We start from the raw sequence: 22058 nt of genomic DNA on the forward strand, positions 1-22058 counted from the left end.
TTTCATTTTCCATATTATCCAAAAAATATTAAAGGATTAGTACCATATGATAGGACATTAGCTAATCTCCTAGCTATAATTTCAGCAATTATCATGGGCTCTGCCTATAGAAGTAACTGGTTATAATTTAAATGTCTCCATTAAATCTTTAAACTTCTGTAGGAAACATAAATTCTAACTTATAATTCATTTAGGGATGGCCAAATCAATCTCCATGGATTTAGTTTCACTGCTCCCTTCTGACTCTAAAAGAATAAGCTGAAAGTTATTTGTTTCATGTGATTCTACTCAAATCACTTGGGACGTCTGCTTTCCAGTTTCCCAATGATTTAAAAATTCTTTCAAGCATTTTGGAATATACAGTAACTTTTTTAAATGATTTTTAAAATTTTATTTATTTTTTATTTTTTGGCTGCGTCAGGTCTTAGTTGCAGCACGCAGGCGCGCGGGCTTCTCTCTAGTTGTGGCGTGTGGGTTATCTCTTCTCTAGTTGTGGCACACAGACTCCAGGGAGCATGGGCTCTGTAGTTTGTGGCACGCGGGCTTAGTTGCCCCGTAGCATGTAGGCTCTTAGTTCCCCGACCAGGGATCGAACCCGCATCCCCTGCATTGGAAGGCGGATTCTTTACCACTGGACCACAAGGGAAGTCCCTGAAATATACAGTAACTTTTAGCTTGCTCTTCCCATTCTTTGAGATTCAGTTATTTAAGCTTTTAGTAAATGATCGTTATGATTCTATTACATCAGCAACTCATCCTAAAATTTTCTACAACTAATCATTGAAAAAAGCATTTTAATACTTAGATTTCCTTAGGCAGAGATAATGCAATTGATAAAAATTCCAGAAATTAGTAAAATTCCCAACACTTATTAATAAGCCTGTTATCTTTGATAGTATTGTGGTGATATTTCTATTGAGTAAAAAGCTTTGTGCAAGTTGGAAAAATACTTAAAAGTGACATTATCAGGTGTCATTTTTTTAACCAAAAAAACCCCAGAAAAACAAGAAAGCACATCAGAAACATGATAGCCTTAGTTTCAAGAGTTGTTTCTGTCTGGAGATGGAAGAAATTCTACCATATTTACCCATAGTTGACGTGTCTCTATCAGTTAGAAAGGAGGGCAAGGTACATAGCAAAATGTGATTTCAGTCAGTAGCTTGAGTCATTCAGCAAAAAGATTTTGGCCTTATAGAGTCTCCTTCCAAGGATGCTGTGCAAGCAGGTATTTTCTTCACAAAGATGAAAGCAGTCACTGTTCAAAACCAACATGGCTAGGTTGAAAATAACAGCAACATCTGTGAATTTCTCTGCAAACCCATCAGCAGGAGACAGGCAGTAATTTAACAACCAAATAAAGTAAATGACTCTACAGAGAACTCCTTTATATAGGATGGGCTATGGATGCCGATGCGATCAAATCGCTCAGGCTGTCCCACTGAGTTTGCAGTTTCTTCCCCAAATGTAGTACCAAGTATTGTGGCTGCCGCTATTACCCCCTGGGTCTGAATGTCCCCTACTTCCAACCACCCATCTGCTACTCCATTCAAAGAGAACATCTCCACGTTTCCCAAGCACATTATAAACTTTCCCAGCTTTGTATCTTTGCTCGTGCCATTACCTCTTCCTGGAATGACTTGTGTTTATTTCTCCCCTTGGAGAAAGCCTACTTATTCTCCGAGATCTCGTTCACAGCATTATCACCTCCCCTCGGAAGGCTTTCTACTCAGCCTTTCTCCCAGAGGCACGTTATAGAACAGTAATTTACCTTGTGTTATAGGCTTAATTGTGTCTCCCCTCTCCATAATTCATATGCTGGAGTCCTAACCCCCAGTGCCTCAGAATGTAATTGCATTTGGAGACAGTCTTTAAAGAGGTGATTCAGGTTAAATGAGGTCAGTGAAGTAGGCTCTACTCCCATATGACTGGTGTCCTTATAAAAAGAGGGGATTAGGACAGACAAGCACAGACCATGTGAAGAAACAGGGAGAAAGTGGGTGTCTGCAAGCCAAGGAGAGAAACCAGCCCTACTGATACCATGATCTTGGACTTTCAGTCTCCAGAACTGTGACAAATACATTTCTGTTGTTTAAGGTGCCCCATGTGTGATACTTTAATACGCCCAGCAAGCTACTACTTCTTTCTAGCTCCTCCCACTAGAATTTAAGTTCCCAAGATCAGGGACTATGCCTCATCCCCACAATATATACCCTATAAGTACTGGTAATTTTAGTTAAAGTTCATTATAGCCAAAAATGACAGGTGGTATAGCTGGAAGGGAAGTTAGGCTTGGATTGTGAAGGCTACTAACTGCTGAGGGAATCACAGGAGGCTTTATCTGAGATATGATCAGATTTTGGTTTAGACCAATAAGTCACTTAAGGGCAAAATTAAGGGTGGAGCCAAAGAGCTGGGAGGCCTTTGCCATTGTCTGGTCGAAGGATGAAGAGGCTGAGCCCGAGCAGCACAGGAGGAAAGGAAAAGAAGGAATGCATGTGCATGCAAAAGACAACCAGGGGCAGAACCCACAGAGCTCGACCCCTTGAATAGAAGGAGTGAAGGAGAAAAAAGAAACAGGGGAACCAAAAAGTACTCTGAGGTTTCCAGCTTGGAAGCCTGGGTGGGTGGTGAGTCAACTAATCAAGACAGATGTACAGGAAGAGAGTCAGACTTGCAGGCAGGAGGTACGAGGACACTGAGATCTATGTAGGTGTGTTAGATTTCAGGTGCCTACAGGTGTTCAGATGGGCCAGTCCAGTTAAGAGCTAGACATTTAGAAACCAATAATGTGCTTTTTGCAAACTCTATGGCATCTAGAGGACAAGAAGCTATGCATCAGGGAGATCAGCTCGGTGCTTTGTGACCACCTAGAGGGGTGGGATAGGGAGGGTGGGAGGGAGACACAAGAGGGAGGGGATATGGGGATATATGCATACGTATAGCGGATTCACTTTGTTATACAGCAGAAACTAACACACCATTGTAAAGCAATTATACTCCAATAAAGATGTTAAAAAAAAAAAAAGAAGGTATGCATCAGACGCTCCTGCAGGACACTTAGATTTTCAAGAAAGAGAAAAGAAGAAAGCACCTCGCAGAATCTGTTCCGGCAGGAGTGGTAGCTCCGGGACTTCCCTGGTGGTCCAGTGGTTAAGACTCCGCACTTCCACTGCATCCACTGGGGGGGTGGGGGGTGTGGGTTTGATCCCTGGTTAGGGAGCTAAGATCCCTCATGCCTCACAGGGCAGCCAACACAAAAAAAACTGACCAAAAAAAAAAAAAAAAAAAAGTGTGGTAGTACCAGTTGTACGGTGCATATAATTGATGGGGGGGGCATATATTTCCTGCTCCTCATGTATCTTTCCAAGTGTGATTAATATCACACTTCTGGCTTCTCTCTGCTCCTTCACTGCCTCTATCCTAGGGAGGTGGAATGTCTATTCTGACTATTAAATTGGTGAAGGATTAAGTAGGCAAGCCGACTGAGTTCCTCCTTCCCTCTTGGAATTGAGCCTGTCCACAGGTCCTGTGAGTCCTGTGGGCATCACCTTGGGGAGACTACCCCTTTTGGGGAGGCCTGCCCTGGTTTAATGACATGGCTGTGAGGTGGGTAAATCTTCCCAATTCTGAGGTTTAATTAGCAAGCTCATTTGACTCTAATACTAACCTTAGTATTTTAACTTAGCTGTCATTAGGAATAAAGATATTTGTTCTCCAGTTGCCACTGCCGACTAAAAAAATTATTCACAACCTAAAAGTTGTGAGTTGTGTTTTATTCGGTGGAAATTTTTAGGACTTCAAGCCCGGGAGACAGCATCTCAAGTAACTGTGAGAAAACTGCTCCGAGGAGGCAAGCGTGGGGCGGGGGGGATAGCTAGGATATCTGAGTTTTACAACAAAGGGCAGGTAGTGTGAACGTCAAAAGATTTTTGTTATTAAAGAAAACCAGATATCTCAAGTTAAGGAATTTAGTGCTTTTCTATGTATGGGAAGATGCAAGAGTCTGGGCACACTGAAATCATTCCTTTGATATGCACCTTAGCTATCTGGAGCCAGTGTCCTGTATTTTCACCTCCTGAGTTTCCTCAGGGCTCACCTTAGGGAGTGGCTGCAGTCTGATGGCTGCTAGATGGCAGGTATTCTGTTTCCTCCCTGAGTTCCCTCAGGGCTCACCAGCTCACTATAGGTTGTGGCTGCAATCGCTGATGACTGTGACATCCTTTGTTTACTGATATGGCAGGAAATATTCCATTTCTCACCACTTATTTGTCTTATTTGTTCAGAACTCAGATGGGAAAAGGCAATAATATTTACCAGGCCACCTTAAGACTCCCTCAGCAGAATCCTGGGCACAGGGTAAGCTGTGGGTTTGTATACCAGCAGTAACAATAGCAGGGTCTCCAGTCGTGAAGGATAATGTGTGCATTTGTTCCTGGCTGCGTGGTCTCCATGCTTGATTCCATGGCCTTCCTGGAAAATACGTGAGCTAAAAAATAACCTTCAACAAATGTCTTTTCTGCTTAAATTAGCTCTAGTTAATTTTGTAATTGAGAGCCCTCACCAGTACCCTGTGAGTCAGATGATATGATAATTTGGAGCTGCAAAAGTATGGTCACTCTAGCTAGAACAGATGAATGGTGAGTTACACTGATTCTAGAAAAAGTCGTGGAGGATTTTAGGGGGAAAAGACAGAGCTCAAGAGTAGTCAAGTATCTTGTCTTAGGGAGAGAGTGCCTGCAATAACAATAGAAGTCTTCCAGTGGTCTTGAGAGGCATATGTGCTTGTAAAGAATGGGTAAAGCAGTTACCATCATTGTGGTACAGTTTTATGAATTCTTTTCCAAAGCTCTTGTCGACTTAAAAAAATGCACAATTTGAGAGTTCTGAGTTAAGTTTTATTTGGGACAAAATGAGGACTGCAGCCCGGCAGACAGCATCCCAGATAGCTCTGAGAAACTGCTCCAAAGAGGTAAGGGGGAAGGTCAGTATATATGTGATTTTGGTGAAGGAGGAATACATGCAATCGAGCACATATTTTTTTTTGCGGAAGGTTTCTGCTAGTCACGAGGAGCAGTCGTCACCATGAAGGATTTTAGTGTTTTTCTAGATATGAGGAGATACAAGAATTGGACTCATAAAATTGGCTCCTGAAAAAACCTAATTATCTGAAGACCTGTTCTGCCAGTTTTTCCCAGAGCACAAAGGGCCTCATTTCTGCTCTCCACCTGAACTCCTTTCAGGGGGCGTTGGAAGTCAGCAGCTGCAGCAGCCCGTGATTTAATCCTCATAGAGGGAAATGGCAAGTGCCATGGAAAATGCCAATTTGTAGTTGACACTGTTCAGACAGATACTTCAGAATCCAGATTTTCTTCGTTTATTTTAGAAAGCTAGTATGGTGCATATGCCACATATTATACTGTGCCTACCGTGGGGTCTGGGGCAACATTCTATAATTGAATATTCACACTAAATGGAATAAAGATTACAAATAGACTCATGTCCGTTTACTAAATGAGTTTTGGCATCAAACTGATGAAAAATACTTGCAGTTTTCTGAGGTTTGGGGATGATACTGAGCAGGGCCCTGTGGGGCTCCTGGGCACAAAGCCTTTCTGTGTCCCCCATTTCTTTGATTACAGGAAATAGGCTTCATTCAGCCTCCATGACCTTCCCTGAGTTCTAATGGACAGATTCAAGCAGTTGCTAATTAGGGAAGGGAGGGGATGTGAGACCTTGGAGAAACAAACAGTCAAGAGAAACAATAGTGCGTCCTTGGGGCAGGGTCCTGATTCCCCCTCAAGGGATACACATAACAATACCTTTGAGCTGTTTTGCAGACACTGAAGCCCCCACCAGGTGGGAGAAGTTAACTGTGTGCTGCCCACAAGCACGTAGACCCCAGACCGGTTGGAACCAGAAGGTCGATGCTGCTGACTCCCACTTACCTTCCCACCAACCAATCAAAAGAATGTCCACCAGCTGATCACGCCCTCTTTGAACCATTACTATAGAACTTCTCACTACCTCCTCCAACTGGGGGCACATAGTTTTTCAAGGCAGGAGCCTGCTGTGTCCCCACTTTGAATGGCAAGTAATAAAGCTATCCTTTTCTACTTCACCCAAAACTCTGTCTCCAAGATTTGATTCGGCACTGGTGTACAGAGAAGCTGAGCTTTCAGCATCAGGGGTTTTTAAAGCTGTGGTTAAGGAATTGTATGCCTGTGCTGAATTTACTCTCACCTCCATTCACTGAGTAAATAGCTGACCTTGGTTGCATTTCCCTAGAAACTTTCCTACTGGTAAGAGGATGAGATAACCAGCTAATGACCCTAATCCTAATGGTCTTGGCAATAATATTTCCCAGAGTAAGTTTATATTCTTAAACTTTGCCTTGACCTTAAGGAATAAATCTATGCAACTGCCCACTTGACAACTACAAATGTATATCTAAGGCTTCTCCAATGTAACATGACCACAACAGAGCTCTGAATTTCATTCCCATCAGCGTCAAGGGGCACCATCATTCATCCAGTTGCAGAACAAAGCCTACAAGACTCACCTTGGTCCTCTCGTTCACTCATTCCCTACATCAAATGCATCAGCCCCGTGTGTGGGTTTGAGTCTTACTTTGGAATGTTCTTCTCTTTCCAAGATTATTTTTAAACCTCCCCCATGCCAAGGCTTGCCTAGTTGTGTCCACTGGAACTCCAGTCAATCATGAGAAAATTCCCCTCACTCTTTGACCACTTCTGGGCATGCGTTTTTCACCTCCTGGCTCTCTTCCGAGGACCTGCCTTACCGGAAGCCTTCTCGAGCAGTTGCTGCGTTATCTTTGATACCCTTCATGCCACGGGGTCTGGAGGCTGGGGCATGCTCTCTTACTCCTCACGTTTGCTTCCTGAAACTTCTGCCTTCCTGAAACTCCCTCCATTTGAATTTTAGGGCAGCAGATTAATACCCTGACCCAATTTCTCCTCCTTGTTGCCTTTATCCATTTTCCCAGGGACACTCTCCCAAACCCCTTGGATTTTTTATCTCCTCTCTTGCGGTCATTTCTGTGACACTATTTCCATCATAATTCCAGATACACATAAGTGATCCTTCTAATGTGCTCTCAGTTCCTTGACCTTCTCCTCCTATTTTCTCGTCCTTTAAATGAACTCATTCCCATGGTCCTTCCCTTGACCTTGTCATTACAAATAACTGCAAACCTTGCATTCCTTGACCACCATCTTCTGTCTTTCTAGATCACTCCTTCTAGTATTCTTGCTCCAACCAACCTTTCAAACCCTGCCAACATTGGACCTTCAATCCACCTATCATACCACCATCTTTACTGTTCTTCTTCCCCTCATATCCCCACATTGACTTATTACTCGTTTTTATGGAGGTGATTGGATTCCAATTTTCTGAGGGCAGATGATCCCTTTAAAGTAAAGAAGGTGCTCTTTGTTTTTATTTGTAAACATATTATATAGTTCTTATGATGTGAGAGGACTAATTAAATCCAGCATTTCAATATCTACTGTAATCAACAATGTGACTATAGTTAACAATATGGTATTGTATATCAAATATATATCAAACCGTCATATTGTATACCTTACATACACACAGTTTTGTTTTTTGGTTTTTTTTTAAATTAATTAATTAATTTATTTTTGGTGTGTTGGGTCTCCGTTGCTGCGAGGGCTTTCTCTACTCTTTATTGCTGTGCGCGGGCTTCTCATTGCCATGGCTTCTCTTGTTGCGGAGCACGAGCTCTAGGCGCATGGGCTTCAGTAGTTGTGGCTCGCGGGCTCTAGAGCACAGGCTCAGTAGTTTACACACAGTTTTTAATCGTCAACGCTACCTCAATAAAGTCGGGGGGAAAAGAAAATACATAAATAAAAAATAAAACATTTGCTCTTTGTTTTTATTTGTAAGTGGATTAACTACTTATGATATGAAAGGATTCATTAAAGCTGCAGCCATTCAATTCTTTCATGTAAATATATAAGCGAATGTATTTCACATGCGTAAACGTATTGTGATTAGCTACTTTTAATTAATTCATCTAGATACAAATCTTGTTTGAGTGATTTCTATGTACCATTTTGTTGGGGATGTGATAGAACACAAAACAGGAAAAAAAGGATCCCTGCTGCCATGGAGTTTATGTTCCAGAAAAATGAAACTAACTGGGAAGGGGGATAGGGAGGGGTGCGGGGCACGGGGACACGTAGGGAATAGTGTGTATGGATGGATGGCGGGGGGTGCTCTTAGGGGCTGCGATTTTAAACAGAGTGATCAGGGAAATACTCGCTGAGAAACTGATGTCAAGACCCAGCCCCGAAGGAGGTCTTGTGCAAATGTCTGGAGCAGAGGCTTGTCTGGCATGCAAGGGAGCGTGAGGAAGCCGCTGGTGTGGCCGGTGCTGAGTGAGGAAGGTGACTCAGAGGTGTGCTGGGGAGCGGGGCTGGGGCAGATGTCAGAGAAGGGAACCCCTGCAGGGCCGGGGCAGAGGAGCGTTGCACGTGACGTGGGCATTAACAGGGTCCTTGGGCTGCGTGCAGAGGACAGGCTGCAGAGAAGGGTCTCCCCAAGGCTGTCTTGCATTGACACAGATGCCGCAGACATCTGTGCTTGTGTATAAACACGAACACGCTGATACCATCTTGCTCGGTGGCAGATAAGAGCCTGACAGATGTAGAACAGCCCACTCTACCTTTCTTGTTCTACTATGTTGCTGTTCCCTCCAAGGCTAAACCCACATGTGAAAATCAGTTGTATCTGTTCCTCTTGACACACTACAGAGTTTTACGTATCATATTCTTATTTGACTGTGAAGGGTAAGGCAACCAGAAGAAAAAATTTAAACTGTCGTGTACTTCTTTCTCCACTTATACAGCTTTCCCTGGCAGATTTAGCAGACGGCTTCTTGAACCAACGCATAAGATTTAGTCAAGGGTGGTTTTCCCCTCACTGCTAGGTAACCCAAACATCTGAAAAGAGGATTTCCAAGGTCAAAATGACAGTGTCTTATGAAAATAGAATCTACATAAAACTTACTTGGCATCTCTAATAGTTTTTTTTTTTTTTTTAATTTTATTTATTTATTTATTTATTTTTGGCTGTGTTGGGTCTTCGTTTTCTGTGTGAGGGCTTTCTCCAGTTCCGGTGAGCGGGGGCCACTCTTCATCGCGGTGCGCGGGCCTCTCACTGTCGCGGCCTCTCTTGTTGCGGAGCACAGGCTCCAGATGCGCAGGCTCAGTAGTTGTGGCTCACGGGCCCAGTTGCTCCGCGGCATGTGGGATCCTCCCAGACCAGGGCTCGAACCCACGTCTCCTGCATTGGCAGGCAGACTCCCAACCACTGCGCCACCAGGGAAGCCTTCTAATAGTTTTTGATGGTTCCATTTCAGAAACTTCAGAGTTTGTTTTTTGGTTTTTGGTTTTTTGGGGGGTTTTTTGTTTGTTTCTGTTATTTGTTTCCGTTTGTTTGCTTTGGTTTGTTGCTTGCATTTCCTTCTGATTCACTGTGAAATTCAGACATGGGCTCACATCATGAACTTAGCTGGTGCTTTTTACATGTTTACTAAAGAATTCATTAATTTCAGATATAGAGTAAACTCAACTGATCACAGTGGAAGACAGAACCCTTGTTGAAAATAACCATGAAGATAAAATGATGGATAGAGGAAGAGCTACTGTGAGGCCAACTTGCTTCAAGATGGGCTCTGATAACGCACACTTAGAGTTACTTGGGAAATGGGAAGGGTCACCTAGAAAGACATTTTCTCCAAATTTCCCAGAATTTGAATTAAAAGAGTGGCTGCTTGAAAACATACTGGAGGATGGAAAATGTCCAAGACACTGACACCTCCGCAGTTGTGTGTCCACAACTATATTCTCATGGTGACAACAGATGCAGTCAGGCTCCATTTTCCAACAACTTTTGAAATGTGCAATAACTAACAGTGTTCATCTCAAGAAAAAAACTTACAACACGGCTTTTCACAGTTAAACACTCTTACTGAGCTACACTTTTTCTATTTTCTAGTGGAAATTATAACCACAGGTTACCATGTTTTCTTTCCTGTGTTTGAAAACCACATGTGTTTGAGTGAAAACATGAAGGTGAATAATGAAATGGAAGACTTAAAAATACTAGGTACCTGTCGCTGGAAATGAAAATGTCTTTTCACTGACGGCTTCCTCTGCTGCAAGAAATCCTAGTAAGTTGAAAATGGAGCTTTGAGTCCATCAATCTCAGCTGAATACAAATTACATTTGATTATCCAGAGTAAAAAAAAAAAGTAATATTACTTGTCAGAATTAGGTTATTTTGTACCTTACAGATTTTTTAAATTGAAAGGAACGTTATCTAGTCCATCACTGCATTTCACAGCTGGGGAAACTGAGGCCCAGAGAGATGGTGGGACTCCCCCTTATCCACTGGCTTGCCAACGGTGAAGCCCAGACGTGAATCTGGAGTTTTATTTCTCTGAAATCCATAAGCTTTACACACACCACCCTGTCTCTCTTCTTTTTTTTTTTTTTAATTTATTTATTATTTATTTATTATTCATTTTTGGCTGTGTTGGGTCTTCGTTTCTGTGCGAGGGCTTTCTCTAGTTGCGGCGAGCGGGAGCCACTCTTCATCGCGGCGCGCGGGCCTCTCACTATTGCGGCCTCTCTTGTTGCAGAGCACAGGCTCCAGACGCGCAGGCTCAGTAGTTGTGGCTCACGGGCCCAGTTGCTCCGCGGCATGTGGGATCTTCCCAGACCAGGGCTTGAACCCGTGTCCCCTGCATTGGCAGGAAGATTCTCAACCACTGCGCCACCAGGGAAGCCCTGTCTCTCTTCTTAATATAGCAGATACTATTAGAAAGGTTTGGGAATATATTGAGTGCTTACGGTGAAATTTCCACATGCTTTATTGAAATGAACTCATCCCTACAAGGTAGGTAAGCGGAAGCAGAGAAGTGTTTAAAATGTATTGAATACCTACTATATGAGCAGGAACTTTCAGTGTCCTAGAAAGACTTTGATAATCAGGATTTAGCTGCTATTGAAGGTAAAGAAAAAGGTGATGATGCTTCTTTAAGGCTGAGAGTCAGAAATCAAATATGTTGACATTTATACTTTTCTAAATGCGTGGCTTGAAAATTCCATCTATTTCTCTGGCTTCCTCAACAACTCCAGAAATACCCACAGGACCATGCTGACCCTCTGTCACAAGACGAATCCTAACGCTCACAGGTTTGCATGAGGGATGAAGGCTGAGGGTAGGCTGGTTGGCCAGGAGCATGCAGTCCATTTGAACCTGGACCACATGGACCTTTTTCATACCACACCCCTCTCTGCCTCTCAGCCCAGATGGTGCCTCAGGGTGGCTGCTCCTTAAAAGATTCCATTCCCACACCTGGTCCTGGATTTGGCAGTTGCAGAAACAATTTTGTAATCCATACCTGATGAAAGAGCATGCACTATCCATCATGGAGGGTCCACCCCACAAGATAACTAGTATTCAGTTAATCAGGAGATTAAACCACAGATCAAATCAGTTCTTCACGAGCAAAGAAATATTCGAAAAAACGATAATATAGGAAAGTAGGTGTTTTCAAAAGGATATAAAACTTGTCCTTCTGCAGTTTAGCAACATTATCTTTTGAAATAAATGTTTTCAGCTCCTTAAAATTTCAGTTTAGCAACATAGCTTTTGAAATAAACATTTTCAGCTCCTTAAGCGTATGATTAAGTACAATTGAACAATTCAGAAGACAGACAAATTTTTATCAACCAGCCCTCCTTTTTCATATTCTTTATCACCTCTCAGGATCTCTATCATTATAAACCTTATCTTTAATTACCTCAAGTAAAAATCTTCCAGATGATTCTTTATTGTCTTTATATTTTTGTCTGTATTTATATTTTATGCCAGTTATTTCATGATGCTTTAATCTCATAGACATGTTACCACCCAAAAAGCAACATTGATGGGTCATAACTACTCCCATTTGTACTTTACATTCGTGATTAAAGTCCATTTAGAAATTTGGCACAAACTGCCTTTCACCCAAGTTGGGAAATATTCTAATTTTAAAAAAAATTTTTTAGGCATTTACCCACTGACTGTAGTGTGGACTTCAAACTATTTTTTACTGAATTTTTGCCTTTATAGGACAAACATTGTGTATTATTTACTCTGTACAAGGTGCAGTGGTAGGAAACTGGGCAGGGGCGGTGGGGGGAACAGAGACAAAGACACAAGCACAAATCTGGGTCTGAGATGTCAGTGTGCTACCCTGGAGAGGGGCGGCAGGTGGATTTCAGAGAGAGAGAGAGAGAGAGAGACTACTGTGAAATCAAGAGGTCGGGGAAGCCTCACAGAGGAAAAGGAGCCTAGAATCACAGCAGCGAGGGTCCAAAAGGAGTGGAAGCACCATCTTGGTTAACTCCCTCATCATCAAACAAGGAAAAAGGACTCAGAAGCTATCAGTGACTTGTTTGAGGTCACGCTGTCATTGAGCTTAACTTGTGGCATATTGAGTCACACAGAGAGAGAGAGAGAAAGAGAGGTGGGGACAGAGAGGGTTAGGGAGACAGAGTGACAGACCCAGAGAAATAGAGAGAGACAAAGAAAAACAGAGACAGAGGCAGAGATAGAACGAGGAGAGAACTCACCCATCTGCCCTGCAGTCTCACTCGCTGAGTTTGTGAACTCACCGTTACCTGGGACACCAATCCTGTTTCAGGCTACAGAGAAAGGGCTTTATGGATATGATAATATTATATTCCATTCGCAAATAACCCTTTTTAAGTCAGTTTTTCTAAACTGAAACAAACAAAAAAACCAGTTTACCCATTTCTCCTTCCACCCCCTGCAAATGTCAATCTGTTCTCTATTTTGGAGCTTAGTATTTTTTGTTTTTTAGGTTCCATATATGAGAGATCATATGGTATTTGCCTTTGACTTATTTCACTTAGCTTAATGCCTTTGAAGTCCATCCATGTTGTCACAAATGGCAAGACTTCCTTCTTTTTTATGGCTGAATAATAGTTCATATTATTCCATTTTATATATATATAACATTATATCTATCTATCTATCTATCACAATTTCTTTATCCATTTATCCATTGATGGGCATATAGGTTTTTCCCATATCTTGGCTATTGTAAATAATGCTGCAATGAACATGCAGGTACATGTATCCTTTTGAATTAGTGTTTTCATTTTCTTTGGATAAATATCCAGAAGTGGAACTGCTGGATAGTATGGTAATTCTAGTTTTAATTTTTTTGAGGAACTTCTGTTTTCCATAGCACCAATTTACGTTCCCACCAGAGAGTGCAAGTGCTCCCTTTTCTCCACATCCTTGCCAACACTTATTTCTAGTCTCTTTCAGATAGGAACCTTTTTATTGGGGTTGACACATAGAGAAAAGTACATAAGCCATATATGTGCCATGAGATGAATTTATGCAGAGTGGACATATCTATGTAACCAGCTCCCACATCAAGTGATAAAATATCACCAAGCCATAAGCCATTCTAATAGCATAAGCCATTCTAATGCCCGTTTCCAGAAACTACATCATCCAAATCCCTAAATCTAATAACTAATATCTTGACTTTTCATGGAATAAATTCATTATACCCATTTTTGAGCTTTATGTAAATGAAATCACACAGTATGTATTCTTTTAGGCCTGGCTTCTTTCACTCAGCAGGACAATTTCTGAGATTTGTTCATGCTATAGCAGTAGTTTGTTGAACTTCACTGCTGCATCATGAAATGTGGTACATCATGATTGTACACGTGATGCAAATATGTTGTTCACATCTTTTAGTGCGTGTGTGTATACGTGTCTATGGGTTATATACTCAAGGAATGCCTGGGTCACGGAGTCTGCACATGCTCAGCTTTAGTTAATACGGCCAAACAGTTTCCCCAGGTTGTACTCATTTGCATGAGAATTCCACTTTCTCCACATCTTCCCCATAATGTACATAATGGAGTCACTATGTCCAGAGTTACAAAGTAGATCATGGAATTTTTGGAATTTTCTTTCTTAGCTGAGAAATAAAAGGAAGAATTTAAGTTTGGAACCATGGAAGAGGTCTCCATTCTATCTGAATGAAATCACAAGGAAAAGAGAAAGTATGAATCTGCAAAAGGTAAGTAAATAGAGGTTTGGAAAAACAAATACATGTACAATAGTTATTTAAAAACTCTTTTCAGTGCTTTGATACTCTATGGAACGTGAAAAAAGGCCATAATAACCTCAAGAACCTGTTTAAAGAATTTCCGTTGATTAATTGTTTGGTCTCATTGGCGCTGGTCCTCACTACCTTCCCAGGAGAAGTGAAAACTTGGTAATAATGTAGCAGCTGGAATGTGGGGCACCTTTTGCTGTTTCACTCAGAACCCTTTTTAAGTTCTTAAGTTTTTAAGTCTTTTTAAGTTTGCTTGGCACATCAGGTCACATGACAGGTTCTCAAGCAACAGCTTTCTTGTTTTTTGCTTGGAGAGAAACTTTCTTAGTGTGATTACAATTCAATCCGAATTTCTGCAGCCCTCCCCAATTTATGTAACACTCAAAGTTATTTACTTAATCTGGAAATTCAGTATTAATTGCTTTCGCCTGACCAGAAGCTTTTCCCTCTGGTTAAAAGTGCATGTTCCAATTAGTAAACAGGGAGTTGCTGGTTTTCTTTTCTGCACAGTAGAAACTACTTAAAACAAGTGACATTTGAGGAAAAAACTTTAAGCCATTCTGTGGAGTTATAAGGGCAGGTTTAAACAGTATCATTATTCATTCTTTAAGATATTTGTGTGTGGGGAGAGTAATTTTTGTTGTTTAGGAAAAAGCCAAGTAGCTGGTCCTGTTTAGAGTAACCAAAGCATTCCAATCATCTGCCTAAAAATCACATTTGCAATTTCTTGACAAATAAAACATTAACAAATCAAGTAAAAATCAAACAAACAAATTTTTAAAAAGGTATTGTGAACCGTAAACTACAAATTGTGTGATGCAGACAGTTTCAGCTTCAGTCTCAAGATTTGTGCTCTCAGCCGTGACTAGGATAAGATACCAAAGGATTAACAGTCATCTTTATACTTTGAGTATACGAGGGTTTTACAACTTCTTTTATATATATTTTAATATTTTTCAAATTTTCTATAACGAATATTCATTACTTTACAATTAGGCAACACGTAAAAGTTATTTTTAAAATAAAATAATCCCCAGAATTATAGATAAAAGCATGTAAGGAAATATATCAAAATGTTTATTGTCTTTGGTTGTGCAACTATGGGTAATCTTTTTTCTCTTTTTTCTTTTCTCTAATTTCTAAATATGTGTGTATGCAAATAAATGCATAACTTTTATCATGGGAAAAATAATAAACATTATTTTTCAAAATCTGCATGCAGACTATGACCCCTATTTTTAGCCTCTTTAGTCGGTGGCTAGAATTCTCTAGATATAGTCTGGCATAGGTCCAAATGATCCCTTCCTGTGTTCTGAGTCTGGCTCTGCCACTCACTTGCTGTGTGATCTTGGATAAGTTCCTTACCCTCTCTGAGCCTCATTGGTCTCATTGGTAAATTGTAAATAACACCACCCATATTATAGGTTTGTTATGCAGGCTAAACAGATAATACATGTAAAATACCATGGTACAAATGCTTTATAAAGGGTAGTTGATCATTCAAAGTACAACATTCTCTTCTTAAGGTTTATAGGGACCAAAGTACTTTAGAGGTTTGACCTACTCAAGCTTCCTTATGAAATTGGCAAGATGTAGTATCTCTCATATCCCTCCTTTATTTAATTTTAAAACAAACAGAAGTATTTGTGAAATAATGCATGATATTTGTAATCTATTTAGAAAAAAAGCTTATCTTCCAACTTAAGATACTGCATATATTTGATTTTGGGGCATATCTCCATCAAGTTCTAATATGAGGTATAGAAAGATTAATTTATTTTTCATTATTTTTATTGTTGCATAAATGTACAAATACAACCTATTGATATGTTTACTTAAATATTACAGATTTTTCTTTTATCATCAGAGTACATTTTATTCAAGTCCTGGGCAATTCAGGTTTATGGTTTGTGTGTGTGGTACGTGTGTGTATGTGTGTTTTATGTGTAAAATGGAGATAAAGCATCTGCTCTCTGAGTGATATGCTGAATCCCAAATGTAGAGCTTTACTTCTTTTGTTTGCTGACTCTGCCTAGTATACAAGCAGAAAAAGAAAAGACAGGAAAAAACGAAAAAGAAAGGAAGGAAGGGAGGGAGGGAGAGTGGGGAAAGAAAAAGAGGGAAAGAAAGAGAGAAAGAGAGAAGGAAAGAAGGAAAGGAAAGGAAGGAAGGAAAGAAGGAAGGAAAGGAAAGGAAGGAAGAAAAGGAAGGAAGGAAAGAAGGAAGGGAAGGAAAGGAAAGAAGGAAAAGGAAGGAAGGAAAGGAAGGAAGGAAGGAAGAAAAGAAAGGAAGGAAGGAAGGAAATATCAGCTTGGATCTACTTACAACATATGAGCCAATGTAATTTTAAAGAAATAACAGGTCTTCACCTAGAGGGGTGGGATAGGGAGGGTGGGAGGGAGGGAGATGCAAGAGGGAAGAGATATGGGAACATATGTATATGTATGACTGGTTCACTTTGTTATAAAGCAGAAACTAACACACCATTGTAAAGCAATTATGCTCCAATAAAGATGTTAAAAAAAAAAAGAAAGAAAGAAAAGAAATAACCGGTCTTGAGCATCACCATTTGGGGCTAAAAACAAACATTTCAGAGGTGAGATGCTGGGGTTGGGGGATGAAGTGGGAGCATGCAACAGAGCACCTCTGACTCACAGCACAGCCAAATATGGTCAATTTAGCCTCATTAGGCCACTATTCTAACCACTGAGGAAAAAAATTACTTATATTTTCATTTCACAAAATATTTACTTTAAAGTGAATGGTTGAAACTATCGTGTAGTCAGGAAAGTTGAACACAAAGAAGAAATTCTTGATTGTCAGCGTTTTCCTGTGCCATCAGTGTATGACTTCCTTGAGAATATTTGAATTTTTTATACCAATGACTATATTAAATCAGCAAGGAGTACTAGAAGCAAATTATATTACATTCCCCATCACTAACAATTAGAACTTCCTTTTAATTGGCATTTATTCTTGGCCTTTTATAGCTCAAAGAAACCTGACAGAATAACCCCATGTAGTCCAACATAAATCCCCTCCCTCCATCTCTGTGTGTGTGTGTGTGTATGTTTTAATGGCAGAATAAAACCATAAACAATACGTGTTTGAGAGGTGTGGATTGAAGAAAAAGGGAGTAATGAGGGGCAGGTGTGTTATTTGCTTTTTCAAAAAGGAGACTGAGAAACAAAGTGCTTTACTCTAATGTGCCTTCACTGATTTCCAGATCTAAGGGTAATTGTGCTGTGTCAAATTGTAGAATTGCAATAATCAAATTTATAAATATGACCAAAGTTTCATCTTAATTTCTTCCTCCAGAATTCACAGATTAATTCTCAGACTTATTAATCCTCCCTGGGGAGGATTTCTCATCAAAATGTATGGTCTTTTGGACTTTTCAGTTTGCTGTTGTTTTTCCACTGGTGGAAGAGAATCACTAAAACAGGTGCTCTGTATAGATGATTCTATCTAGTCAATCTCCCTTTAATTTCAGACAAAGTTTTATATCCATTTGGGCCATACTCATTTTGCTGATATACCTGGACTCACCAAATCCAAAATGTATCTGTGGATCCTCAGAGATTCTGGACCTTTCCTTTCGCCCTGATTCTATCCTTAGACCTTACAAACACACCAGAAGTTTATTGTGTTAACTTGTATCCATATTAAAACATTGAAAACGTTACCATTCACTATCTGATTCAGATACTTATGTTACAATTGGAGTCTCTTTAGGGGCAGGGATGACTTTTAAAACATGGTGTCTAAGGACTTCAGAAGCCACAACTAAAACAAGATAGCACATACAGAGTAAAGTAAGTCAGAAAGAGAAAAACAAATACCGTATGCTAACACATATATATGGAATCTAAAAAAAAAAAAAAAAAAAAGGTTATGAAGAACCTAAGGGCAGGACAGGAATAAAGACACAGACGTAGAGATGGACTTGAGGACACAGGGAGGGGGAAGGGTAAGCTGGGATGAAGTGAGAGAGTAGCATTGACATATATACACTACCAAATGTAAAATAGCTAGTAGAAAGCAGCTGCATAGCACAGGGAGATCAGCTCCGTGCTTTGTGACCACCTAGAGGGGTGGGACAGGGAGGAGATATGGGGATGTATGTATATGTATGGCTGATTCACTTTGTTATGCAGCAGAAACTAACACACCATTGTAAAGCAATTATACTCCAATAAAGATGTTAAAAAAAAAAAGACAGCAATATTGTGTTTTTATAACTCTCTACCTTAAAAAAAAAAAAGAAACACTTTCATGCTCAATTTCTTTATAATGTAACAATATTTGATGCTCAGGAAAAATGATTTACTCTAAGCGTTCTGCATCATTAAAGATTAAAATTTTTATTTGTTTTATTTTCTATGGCTGTATTAAGTGGGAATTTTGATACATTCTAATTTACAATTGGCCATCTACACATGTGTTAATTCTTCTTAGAATACTGTATTCATCAGGACATCCGTAAACATACACAATTCGTTTAGTGTTTCGAGAATCAGGCTATAATTTCAGCTCTCGTCTCTGTGCATGACGGCAAACATCATGGCTTTGGGGGTCAACAGACTGGGAGTCAAGCCGTACCCCACACGTATTGGCTCAATGAAGCTGGCAAATCATTTATTTGACCTCTGAAGCTCAGCTGTCCTATCTAGAAAATGAAGTGGATATTACTCATCTCAAGGGACTTGTAAGTATCAAATTAAATAACTTAAACAAAGTGCTGGGCACCATGCCTAGACACACGCCATAAATGCACAATAAGTTTTAGTTTATGTTAGGTGCACTCATCATCTCCTTGTTAAATGGAGACGTAACACCTACCTCCCCTACCTTGTCTAAGATTTTAAAATTAGCTTAACATTACTAAGCATGTATAATAACAACAGAACTCTCAAACATACCAGATTATGAACATTGTTCCTTTTTTATTTCAGGATAAAATTTGCATTCACCTTTCACCATTCCCCCTCATGGTTTGGAAGAGTTGATATCAATCTTACTATCAACAGTAATCAAGGTTTACTTACTCCCTAAGGGGAGGACCAATTTTTGCTTCAGGGTTTAGAGCTCTCCTCTGGCAATAAAAATTTCTAATTTCTAATTAACCTTTTTTCCCACTTGAATGTCTAAAGTTGGAGTGAAAGGGGAAAAAAATCTCCCTTTCCCTTGTCCAAGCTGTGGATTTAAAATACCTGTTTTTATTAGAGGCAGTGGTATTTTTACTGAGGTATAGTTGATTGATAATGTTATTTTCAGGTGTACAACACACTGATTCTAAATTTTTATAGGTTATACTCAATTTATAATTATTATAGAATAATGGCTATAGTCCCTGTGTTGTACAAGAAAATATCTGTTTTTTGTCTGTGCCTCTTTCACCCATAGCTCCTAGAATAATTTTGACATTTTCTGAATAAATTTACACTAGACACAACATGTTTATCAAATCTTCGGTCAGGGTAGATCATTGTCTTCCAATTCCATTGCTGGTTCTTCTGGGTATTGAGGTGGACCACTTTATAAACTCCTCATGAAATTGTCTGAACTGGTTTCCTCCGAGTGGTGACTTTCTGCACAGACAGAAGGGTCCTTGTGAAATTATCCTCTGTTCAAACTGTCTGTGGGATCATATGCTACTTCTCCCTAATACCGTCCTTCTCCAAATTGAGGCTCATAATAAGAATGTTTTCTTTTTAATTTCAATCCCAAGGTCAGTTTCACAGAAGGGTGTCAGAGCTGGCCTGTTTGGGAGATAGAGCTTAATCAGCCACCAGGTCCAAATTAAAAGCAAAGAGATGTCTTCAGCTCCCTTTTGCAAATCCCAAGTAGTAGGAAGATGGATTGAGATGTCCCCAGAGATAAGATTCAAGAGAGTCATTTATTCCTTAGCTCTGGATCCAGAGCAGGAATCATGTCTTTCCCAGCTAAAGGAAACTGAAATAGCTGTCCCACAGTCTTATTCTCAGCACGATTCCAGGAAAGTTCAGGGCAGAAGGTGAAGCGGAGAAAGAAGTACAGAACTGAAAGTTCGGGTGTGTTTAACGTAATGAGTGGAACCTCACCACCCACATGTAAGCCCCTCCAGGAAATGCAATTTCCTCTTCCAGGAAATAAAGGTGTGGAGAACTTCTGAGCAGCAGCCATGTTTATAAAACAATGAGACAAAGTCTGACACAAAACAGAAATGCCTTGTAGCCTGGGGAAGGGAAGGCTGGCTATACAGGATGCTGGGGTCAGAAAGGTCTACAGGTATCCCTAACGCCTACATGGAAGAAGAACAAATAGGGATTTTTTTTTTCTTTCTTTTAGATGAGATTCAACACAACAACAACAACAACGCCTTTCTAGACATTTGTTGAATATTGTTTTAAAAGATCCAGTCTTCAGATTAATGGGTTTCCAATCGTAGGACTATATGGATATATAGTAGAGTAGCACGGGTCTCCAGGGACCATTGTCCAAAAGAGAGAGAAGGAGAAAAAGGAGGGTATGGCTACAGAAGGGAGGCAGTATTCAACAGTGCCTAAGGGAGCTGTTTCAGACTGGCCTGAGTTTGAATCCTGGTTGTGGTACTTTATTAACTGTACGATTGTGGGCAGGCTGCATAATCCTTCTAAGCTGCATTATTCTCATCTCTAAAATAGAGATGATGATGGTGATGATAGTGATGATAATGAGGATATAATATCCACCTCTTAAGATTGTTGTGAGGATTAAATGAATAGTGCATCAAACGTGCTCATCACAAAAATAACTAATTAAAAAAATGAAAAGTGCTCATTACAGCCACTGGTAGATAGGTCCTCAGTATATGATGATGATCATCATCATCATTATTTGAAACTTTTTAAAAGCCACTGACTACTGACTAAATTAAAAGGACATATGACTTTCCCTTGAGCCCCTACATGTGATTCATATTTAACCTCCTTCTCAAATAGTCATTGAAAACCCCAGCAATGAGGAATGAGTGGGTTTGCTGTCTCCCAGGCCCTGCAGCCTCTGGCAGTCTGCCATCTCTCTTCCATGTGACAGGCTCTGTTTAAGGATGGCTGTGGAGAGCCAGGAGGAAGGCATCTTGAACCAGGAGGTTTCCCAGAGAGAAGCTGGGCCTCTTAGTGGGGGTCGTTTCTCTAGCTCTGCCACCTTGTTCTCAGCCATAGATGCATTTTCCCACCAAATCTCAATAGCAAATATACAGTGAGCGCCTACTGTGTGCCAGGCTCTGGTGACGTCACAGTGAGCCCACACAGCCAAGGTGTGTCCACCCTCACACCTCCTGGCTACTATCTTCCAAGAGGTGGCAGCCTCTCTGTTGGATGATCCTGGCTTCAGGGTCTATGCAGTGCTGTTACATATTGATAAATGTGAGAGACAGCATACTTTTCAGGGAATATATTTTTATCTGTAAAAGGTGTGTGCGTTTGCTTTGCTGAATTCATACAGATTAGGTGGAAAAGTCAGCATATCTGGCTTCCCAGCACAGGCCTGCCACAAGGCAGCTATGTGAATTAAGTCAGTAAACCCTTCTGGGCCTCAGTTTTTCATCTTTATAAGTTTGGGACTAGCTGTAGTCTGAGCTGTCGTCAGTTGACGGAAGCGCGCTGATCCAAGGTTAGGCTCTTCCATACATTTTTAATCTCCCTCTCTACAAAAAAAGAAAAAAGAAAAAAAAGAAAAGAAAAAACAAAAGACAAAACAAAGGACTATTGTTTTATTTCTTAAACTAACCTGGGCTTAGCATATTATAGCAACAAAAGCCTACACCAAGTACATTTTAATCATTTCGTGGCCTAATTGAGAGGGAACGGCCCTGCAGTACTGGTAACCAGTA

At 40.4% G+C, this 22058-nt stretch overlaps 1 long non-coding RNA gene across 1 annotated transcript in view; it reads right to left on the bottom strand.

Moving 5' to 3' along the window:
- LOC133084863 (uncharacterized) overlaps positions 1-22058 on the bottom strand; it is a 165599-nt gene that overhangs the window by 11902 nt on the left and 131639 nt on the right. The gene's annotated exons all lie outside the window — the stretch shown is intronic.

This window comes from Eubalaena glacialis, chromosome 2 (genome assembly GCF_028564815.1).
Source record: "Eubalaena glacialis isolate mEubGla1 chromosome 2, mEubGla1.1.hap2.+ XY, whole genome shotgun sequence".
Lineage (NCBI taxonomy): Eukaryota > Metazoa > Chordata > Mammalia > Artiodactyla > Balaenidae > Eubalaena > Eubalaena glacialis.